The sequence below is a fragment of the Anser cygnoides genome, chromosome 9, assembly GCF_040182565.1.
Source record: "Anser cygnoides isolate HZ-2024a breed goose chromosome 9, Taihu_goose_T2T_genome, whole genome shotgun sequence".
NCBI classification, from domain to species: Eukaryota; Metazoa; Chordata; class Aves; order Anseriformes; family Anatidae; genus Anser; species Anser cygnoides.
Genome location: NC_089881.1, coordinates 447,250 through 456,990, shown reverse-complemented (window position 1 = coordinate 456,990; position 9,741 = coordinate 447,250). Strand labels below are relative to the sequence as shown.

The window sequence follows — 9,741 nt, the reverse complement described above, 5'->3', positions numbered from 1 at the left end:
GCCCCACTCCCTGAGAATAAAGTTTGTCAGATTCATTGCACCTGTTTTGCATCCATTGTAACTTCGCTAACAATGATCAGATCACTTCAGGTGTGCTCGCGAGCAGCCCGGGGAATTCCTAGAGAGACTACAAACGTTTGTACGCCTTGTGGCTGCTCCTGCGGCCAGCCGCAAGCAGGAGCATCCTCCTGCCTCTGAACCAGCAGCCCCGCGCCCTGCGCAGTGCCAGAGCTGCCCGTCCAGTCCCATCCCGTCCCGTCCCATCCCAACCTGTCCCGGGCACCCCCGAGCCCCCTTGCCCGCAGCGGGGAGGGGTCTCCGGCCGCGGGCGTGCCGGTGGCCGCGGGCTGGAAGTGGGAGGGAGCCGGGCCGGAGGGGGGCACGTCCCGGGAGAGGGGTGGGGAGAGCCGGCGGCGAGCCGGACTGCGCCGCAACGCCCCTCGCTATAAAGCCGGGGGCCGCGCAGCGGAGCGAGAGGAGTGGTACGGCCGGGGAGGGAGAGCGGGGCGAGCCCAGCACGGGGCCGTGCCGTCCGGTCCCGTCCCGTCCCGTCCCGTCCGGGCCAGCCGCCGCCGAGACAGGTAAGGCGGCCCCTGCGGGCTGGCTGGCCGGGGGCGCACTGCCGGGCCCCGGGGGGAGGAAGGCGCCTGGAGGTCGGGGCGCTGCGCCCTGCTGCCCCCTCCCCCGCTCTGCTCCTTCGGAGGTGGCAGGGGAAGGCTCTTCTTCCGGGTAGGCTGCCGGCAATTAAACCCTGCGCCCCGGCTTGCCCTTCGAGACCCACTCGCTAAGCCAACGCCACGCGTTTGTCTTGATTTTGGAGATGGATAAAGGTCCCCCACATTCACGGCCGTGCCCTTTGCGTGAGCTCTCCTGGCCTGCACCAGCCTGAACACAGAGCAAAGGCACGCTTGGCATAAGACGCGGTGCTGGGGACAGTCACCTCCTTTCCCCACCGAGGCGACTCCGCAAGCCCGCAGCAGCCAGCTCCCTTCCCTCTGGGCAAGATCAGAGGAGCACTTGAAGTTTTCATTACTGTGCTAAATCCGTGTGATAAATTTATCAAAAATCTCTGAAAGCAAGGCTGATTCATTTTTAGACTTGTGCAAACATTTGTTTCCTTAATTAATAAATAAAATTTAGCAGCCGGGCGATACAACTTCCACCAGTTAGCAACTGGTACCCATTTCATCAAAAATGCGGTAGCATGCTGTCTCCATAGCCAGCTCCCAAACTCAGCTTCGACTCATAAAACTGAATTCAATATGTTCTTTGACCTTTATAGGTGAAATTCTGTAACACTTACTGTCCTCCTATTTTCCATCCGTTAAAAATATTAAGTTATTAGTTAATTACAGATATAGAAGCCATCTATTCTTCTGAGCAAATCAACAACCAGATCACAGTATGTATGAGCATTAATTTGCAAGATTCAATCTTGCCAGCTTATATATTTCTGCAAACCCACTGGAATTAATGAGTTGTATGGCGATAAATGACAGCAGGACTCTGTCCAGAGCATGCTACAGCTCACTGTAAGTTTCCATCACTTCCATAAGCAGCAGTATGTATCTCAAGTGTGTGGTGTGACATAACATGAGGCAGTCTAGTAAATGGACCCAGTAAAATCACAAGCCTCAAGAAGGGATGAAGGGCTTTTATAGTTTATCTGGAGGCAGGGAGGGGGGAAGTGGGGTCTGTCATCTCTTTTTACTTACATGAACCTGCACCGTTAATATGATTAGATTTTTGCCTGAACAAGGAGAATTGAGTATGGCCTGAAGCAGGTTAATTACCATGGTGATATAGAAGGGCTCTCCTAGCTCTGTTTTAGTGCCTGACAAATCTTTCATGCTCCTGACTTTGGCAGCTCATTTTGCTTGTTGCCATCATAATCTCTTAAATTACAGTATCTTTCAAAATCATGAAGTGCCTTCAAAAATAAGCTCTCATTCATTTATTAAGAACTTAAAGAACTTTAGCAATGTGCCTTTCTAGCAGGAACGTGGTGTTTCTGTACAATTCTCCTCTCTACAGCTTGAACTACATAGCAGAGAAAAATCAGCGATTTCTATGGTGTGCTTCCTAGTTTGTTACTAAACTGAGAAAGCAAAGTGGTCCTGTACAATTAAGAGATGGAAGTCATCTTTATCATGAAATAGTTGGTTTCATTCTCCCCTTACTTTTGCCAAGGTAATAGATGGAAAGAGTTAATTCTCACACTGGAGTAGGTAAAAGTGGGCCCATTTCCAATGATACGAGATGTCCTGCCTTCCTGCTTTGAAAAAAAAATACCTTGCTTGGGTTGGACAGCATGTGCAAACTGCAGCTAGAAGCTACTGCCTTAAAATACAGCAAATACCAGCCTGAAATCTATCCTAGTATCCACAGCACTGCAGAAGTGAGGAGAGTGCTGCCTTTCAGTTTAAAATGTCACAACTCCACAGCCTGCTTAGAACAAGAAGGTGCAAGATTTGTAGGTGCTCCCTGGTGAATATTACCATTCTAAATTATGTTCAATATCTAAAAATATCTGGAAGTGCATCTCATTTCTTCTGCTACTATTTGGAGTACTACTTAAAGAGGCAAATGCTCAACAAAGATGATTTATTTACACTTTCCAGAATACTCTCAAAACATAGAGACTGTGTTTGCAGACATGGAGATAGGAATTGGAGAGGGTCAAATGAAAATTTTCATTTCAGGTAGTGGGTAGTCAGTGCATTTTCCTACACTTCTAGGTTTTCTGTGATGCATTAATTTTGTTCTGTTTTCTATAAAGGAAGGCATTTAGGGAGTTCTCTTCTCTTGCACTTCTATGGTTCCTTACAACAGCCCCACTGATTAATGTGGTAGCTTAAAGTTGCATAAATCACAAACTCACAGTCCCAGTTAAACTCATTTATGCAAAAGTATAGTCTTGATTGAAAATGTTTCAAATAGTTACAAATTACTCTCATTTGCTCACTCCCTCTCCTTTCCTTTGGATGTCCAGAAGCTACTAATGTCACCAGGAGTATTCATAATCTGTCTTGGGTCTATTACTGTCCAAATTTAAAGCATCTAATCACACCATGAGAACCACCCAATTGTTTCTGAGTCGCTGGCATGCATCTCTTTGTCCCATGCTTCAAGTGTCCTTTTCTCCCTTGATAAAAGGTCAAGTTTTGTCACAAGTTGGGTAGGGAACATGGATATTTGTCTATTGTTTTAATCTACTATTACATTTGACTCACTCTACTTGGTTAATTTTTTTTTTTTTTTAAGCTGAAGTCAATAGTTATTTTCTTACAGGAGTCACCTCTATAAGAGGAGAAAGACTAAAATTTAATCTGAATGTATTACACCTAAAGCTGAGCTGGGGACATAGATTATTAAGATTCATTGAGATACGAATAGATGTTTGGACAGTATATTAGATATGCCAAAGCAAGTGACCAAATGGATAAGCAAAATAAACTGTCACCTATCTGTGACAGGAATACCAGCAATCAATCAACATGCATCCTCTGGCAACAAAAATACTAACCTAAAGAGAGGTCCAAACAAAACCAACCAACCAACCACCCACAGTTTCCTTAGCTATAATGAAGGGAGCTTGGGCAGGTCAGTGAAACAGCACAGACTGTCTGAAAGAGACTGTTGGGTGGGGAATTATTTGCTGAGGAATTGGATCAGACCGATTCCAACAAATGACAGAGCAGAAAGGCAAAAGGGAAGTCGAGTAAGTACTAGCATTCCAGCATTAATTCTTCTGAATTCCAATACTAGCTAAAGGGTAATTGCACTTCAGACCCCTTGCAAATTCTTGCATCCATTCATTTTAAACCATCTCTCTCCAGAAAGTATAATCTGAGAATTCTTTCAGACTTCCAAGCCTGGGAAGTCTTCCAGCTGCAGGAACTGGGACAGGGCAGCATAAGCCTGCCTACTACAGGTGCACAGCAGTCTACTTGTGTTGCAGACTCTTACTGCGTGTTTAGCAAAATAACCTTTAGGTAAACTCGTTTCAGTTTTTAAGCCTTACCTAGCTTACTGCTGATGTCTGTGCCTCATTGCTCTCAGTTGTGCAACAATTCTACCAGAAATGTACTGGTCATTTGCACTCATGTTGTGTTCTGCCCTGTGTTCCTCTGAAATGTTAATTAGTAATTTTGCAGTATTGGGTAGCAGCTCTGAATTTTGACAGTTCTTCTTTAGGGAAACTATAGCATTTTTAAGAAGTCAGCCTCTGTTAGTATCAGGTTTGAGAAGCTAGGTGAAAGAAAATTGCCAAGCAATTGCCAAGACATTTTTAGTATTTTATAGAATTCTGAAGATAAAATGGAAAACGTGTTGCTTTTGAGAAGAGGGGAGAGTGGAAGGAAGTCTTTTTCCCTATTTTACTCTTGTAGGGTTAGTTTCCACCTCACTAACAGGAATAAAGTGTTGCTCTTGGTGAGAACTGAACCCATGCTACTTATCAAGACATGATGTAGGTAGGTTCCACTCTAAAATTGTTACTATCTTCCAGGTGAGTCAGAGCAGTTCTGGAATTAAAATTTTATGCAAAGTTGAAATTTTTGCACATAGGCACAAAGTGAGTTCAAATGCATTCGAGAGTTTTAAGTAGACACAACAGGATTTTCTCTTAGAGTTTAAGAGTGTATAGACTTCATGTAGGGGGTCCAAACACTGCATCCTGAAGATCAGAAAGGTTTCAGCGAAGCTGTTTTGCCATGTACAGCTGCTATTGCACAGTAAGTTCCTAATCATGGTATCATTTTGGACCTCCTCCTTTTGGTCTTAAAAACTCTACAATGAAAGCAAGCCAGTAAGCTTTTGGTAACCGCAATATCTCTTTCAGTTCACTCTCCATCAACAATAGATCACTTTCAACAATACAAAGTCATTGTACTCAAAGCTCTCATACCATGTTCTAAAACTTATTGTTTGCCAAAATAAAAATTGACAGATGTACTCTAGAAGCTTGTGTAATTTTTGAACATTTTGGGGAATTTAACAAAACCAGCAAATAAGAGAAGTTATGATACTTGCCTTTTCTTTTTTTAACCTCAACTGTAACAGGCAAGTGAAGAGAGGTTATCTTTACTGTAAATCCTAACAGCTGTGATTGTTTGAGACAGTGCCCATAAAATAGAATGGCTGGTCTAATCATTTACTGACTTATCCTCAGATAAATGATGGATTAGACTAAAATTACTTTGAGCTTTCAACTGAATTGCAACTAAGAGTAGGAAAATATGCTCAGAATGGCATGCTGTTACTATTCTCTGCTGCACCGTCTTCTGAAAGAACTACAGATTTGGGGCTGTCAAGCATCTTTTACAATTTTCATTCCATTTGGTTTTCGCTTGATAGCAAAACTGTCCAGGTATCTGCTATATAACAACTCTGGATAGAATACTTGGTTACTATTTGTGGTGTTTGTCTGCTTTTATTGTAGTTGAGTAGCATTTATCTTATAGGCACAGAAAATGGGTAATAACTGAAGACTACCTCACAGCAGGAAAGAGCGATCAGATTGGCAATGCATCACTGAATGGCATGACTGAAGACAAGACAAAGAGCGGGCTACAACACAAGGTAACATTGGCAATATTTAAAGAAACTGGTACTGAATTTGGGCAAGGTCAATATTTAGACAGTATTTCACTGTTTGGAGTGAAGGCTGTAATTAGAGTTAAGGCCAGAACAAAGAATGATTTAACCAAATGCCTAATTTAACCTACTTAATCTGTTCCTTTATTTCTAGGTCATAAAAAAATATCAGATACTGATCAATTGTTTTCTGTTGGTACCTAATAATCAGTAGATGAAATACAAGAACAGAAATATAAGATAGAACAGCATGACAGCATTCCTGAGTCCTCTCAGTTTTCTGAAAATTGAAGGGGATACACTGAATGTGAGTACTGTGCCTCAGCATTTCAAGCTCAGAAGACTCATGCAAATAGTAAAACATTCCAGAAAACCACTGAACAGCTGTACTTTTATGTTGGGGAGCTTACACAAGGGAGAAAAATGCACTAGTTGACTTCCTAAAAATGTTCTATTGGCAGTTATCCTCCACTTAACCCTGCTTTAGCATCGTCACAGCCTGGGCAGACCCTTTGCCTGGAGCAGCCAGCGCATAATGTACAAGATGCAGACTGAACTTGTTTATTTAGAAACCATGCATGTCCCTCCCAAACTGAGTTTATAGGAGGATGTATGTCTTCCTTTCATCTTTTTGTCTTTACAAAAATGCCTTTTTGTCTTTTGTTATGTTTCCCATTACCTCAGACTCAGACAATTTTCCTCCTTCCCCCACCTCCTTTTCTCCCCTTATGGGCCCAAGAGTTAGTTGGATATCTATCACTCAATTTCTGGTAGTTGCTCAGGTTTTTGTCCTTCAGGTTCTTTACTTCAGGTGTAACAATCAGAAAGGGAAAGCATGGGGCAGGAAAACGCTTGTTTTCAAAGTAAAACTCTAGCTTTGCTGCTAGATATGTCTCTGTTTTTCTATTGACTTGGTTATTAGCCAGCATCAACTTTGCTAATATTAGCAGATTATCATAGGACAGTTGCAGTTTTTGCTCAAATCAGGCTTTAATTCAGGTAAAGGATATTTCTTTACCCATGTGCTTTCAAAAAAGCTCTTAAAGAGACAAGGGCCCTAAAATATTTTGGATTTAAATACTGGTGTTATCATGCTGCTCCATTTCACCAAGTGCTCTTAACCATACAGTGAAAAAGTCATGTCAGTACAGGGCAGCCACATACCCAAGCATGCTCTCACTTCAACCAGTAATATTCCTAGCACTAAAGTAAAGCTCACGTGGCACCTTTTAGAGGGCACAGTGCTACACCTCCCAAGCATCTTTGCAGTCACCTTTGCTTGAGAACCAAGAGTGCACTTGACTCAGGATGCACTGATTCACGGCACCTCAGCTTAGCTTTGTGTGGTTTTGTGGGTTTATTTGTTGTAGCATTGTTTTTGTTTTTTCTTTTTTTTGGGAGAGGGTGGGGAGCAGGGTGATAGAACTGACATCCTCAAGAGATCATATAATGCAAGGGCATTTCACCTTTTTTGGTTTTACCATCCTTCTTGTTTTTGCTTGCTCTGTTACTGGTCCTTGGTACAGGACAAGTCACAGAACCAGGATGATAAAGAGTTCACTGATGAATTTTATTTTCAAAATAGACCAATAAATTTTACTTTGATAAAAAAACCAGAAACAAGCTGTACACATTTGGCAGAACATCTATTTTACTATCATTCTATTAAGTGTGCTGCTTTCCAGACAAAGTACTAGGGACTGCAATATCTGCTTTTTGCATGGGCAGTAATATCTTTCACACTGACTTGAATTAAGGTGTCTCTATTTGAGCTTTCATTCTCTGATTAACCCCTTAGTACCTCAGTAGTCCAATTGACATGCATCAAAATCACAGGTTCATTGCTTGTCTTTATATTTGGCTACTCATCAATTTTTCACCTAGTCCTTATAATGATGTGCCCTTAACAGGAGTTTTGTTTAAGTGAAATCACAATTGGTTCTCTATGTTTTCCATGTTACGCTTACTAACAGTTACAATGCTACTAATTTATCTAGGGCTTAGCTGCATTACCCTTTTAAAAGTTTGTTGTGTTTTCTTTTTTTTGTCTGAGTGAACTCTTGTACTTTACCAGTTACCCATACTGTTTTCTTTCCTTTCTGCCTTTGGTTTCCCTCTTCTGACCCTAATGAGGTATTCATTAGGAAGCCTCCATGCTGATCCTTTGCTTTTAGTCTTTTAACTTCTCCTTCTAGGCTGTTACTAACATTCTCATTTAAGAAAAAAAGGCTTTTCTGAGGCATAGTGCCATAATACAGTATTTTCCCACCATAAGAATATCTAAATTAATTATATAACAAAAATAATCAAGTGTCTCAATCAGACCCAGTGAAACAAATCTTGTTACATAGTGCTGAATTATGACACATGGAAAACAAAGCTGCTTTTGAACAGGGGCGTTGAAATCTAACATCTATTTCCTTACACAGAAACTTACAATACACTTGCTTTCACTTTAAGTTCTCCAGTAGGAAAAACACTATTTTTCACAGTGAAGTCAAAAGAAGAAAAGTGTTCAACATAGGATTTGTTTTTCCCCAGAGCCATAATGTCTCGACTAGCAGGAAGCTGTGTGAAAGTCACCAGCCATGGTATCGGAAATGTAGTGCTAAAACTTCCACGTTAGATGGTTTAATTAACATGACAGATACTTTAGTGATATTGATAATGTCCATGTCCACGTATGAATGCTGCATCTGCATGAGTGTTTATTTTTTAGCAAATGTTTTCATTACTCAAGCAAAAGTTTCTATCAGTTCCTTTAACCACTGATGATAGGTTAGAAACAGGGATGTGATTTGTCAGAGCTTTTTAGTGAGAGTATATTAAATAAAAACATGCAAGTTTTTTTCCCCCTCTTCCACTTTTTGACAGATTAGCTGTTGTTGCAGATGAAAATATCTGTATTGCTCAGCACAATGTATTTCTCAAACTTGAAGAGTCTTCACTGGCTTGTTATTCATTAATTTACACTTGCCTTCTGTGTTTGCAGGGAAAAAAAGTAAAAATAAGAAGCACAACCTGCAGAAGGGTCTGTGCGTTAAACCTGTAGAGCTCTTAGATGCCTCATGGCCCCATTTTGGTGATTTAGCTCATGGCAGGAAAAAGTCCTCTTGAATATACAGGTGAAGCCTCACATGCATTAGAAATTTCCATGCAAGTCAGAACATTATCAATGTGCTGCACAACTTGGAGCAAATTTATGCACCTTTCTTACTGTTTTAAAAGTACATACAGAAAGGCTGTTCCTTGTATCAGTTCCTGGTACCAGAAAGAGTATCTTTGCAAAATCTTGCAGAGTTTACTGCTCATCATGTTTAATATCTCACTTTTAACTAAAGAAAACTGTTCAGGAGCTTGAGTTACATAAATAATGTTAACTTTTACCTCTTCATCTTCTAGTTTAGCAGAACAAGAGCAGAACATGACAGTGGGAGAGGGACTACCAGGGAAGCCTCTATTTGGACTAACCTATAATTCCACAAGGAAGCCCTATCACCCATCGTTGTCTACAAAGTTATTAGCTGTGTCTCCTGCCCTTCCTCCTGCAAACATCTAGAGAAAGCAACAGAAACCTAATTTTAGAACACACTTTCAGTAGTTTTGTACTAGTAACACCACTGATTTTGAGCTGCTTCTTTCACAGTAAATAAAACTAGAGATCTAAAACCTTGCACCTCGATTCAAAAAAAATGAAAGAAAAAACAACTTTTCTCCCAGAAAGAGACCATTTACTTCACAAGGAAACAACTGCAGCTCTGCCTTTCCATTCTGTTCTCTAATGTGATCTCTGCCAATGACAGAGAAGATGCCCTCAGCAAGATGTAATCACTATCAGTATGTCACTCGTGCATTAGCCATTTTAGAATATTATCATTTCTAATTTAGATGCATGAATTCTCATTTTCTGCTAAATTTTCAACCACAACTAGTTTGAACTCAGCAAATTTTACCTATTTTTGCCCATGGGCTGGTAAGTATACACTTAATTACCTCAGTCAGTAGTACCCGGACTTTCACAGAGTAGACCGTAATACCCCTCCTCTTATAGCCGTTCCTAATCTGGCTATACTGATTTTTTTTTTCAGCTTCCATATAATAATACTTGTTTTCCATCCTGTGATGACCCGTGCCATTTTGTTA

The 9,741-nt window shown here is 41.1% G+C and overlaps 1 protein-coding gene across 4 annotated transcripts in view; it reads left to right on the top strand.

Annotated features, from left to right (window-relative positions):
- The first annotated feature begins 427 nt into the window (after window positions 1-427).
- The window catches only part of AGTR1 (angiotensin II receptor type 1), a 29,858-nt gene continuing 20,544 nt past the window's right edge, over window positions 428-9,741 (top strand). The window contains exons 1-3 of one of the 4 annotated variants that reach the window (XM_048055111.2): window positions 428-581; window positions 5,466-5,583; window positions 5,753-5,905. The gene's annotated coding sequence lies outside the window, so the exon portion shown is untranslated. The remainder of the gene's footprint in view (window positions 582-5,465; window positions 5,584-5,752; window positions 5,906-9,741) is intronic. The other 3 variants (XM_048055113.2, XM_048055110.2, XM_048055112.2) reach the window with 3 other exon arrangements.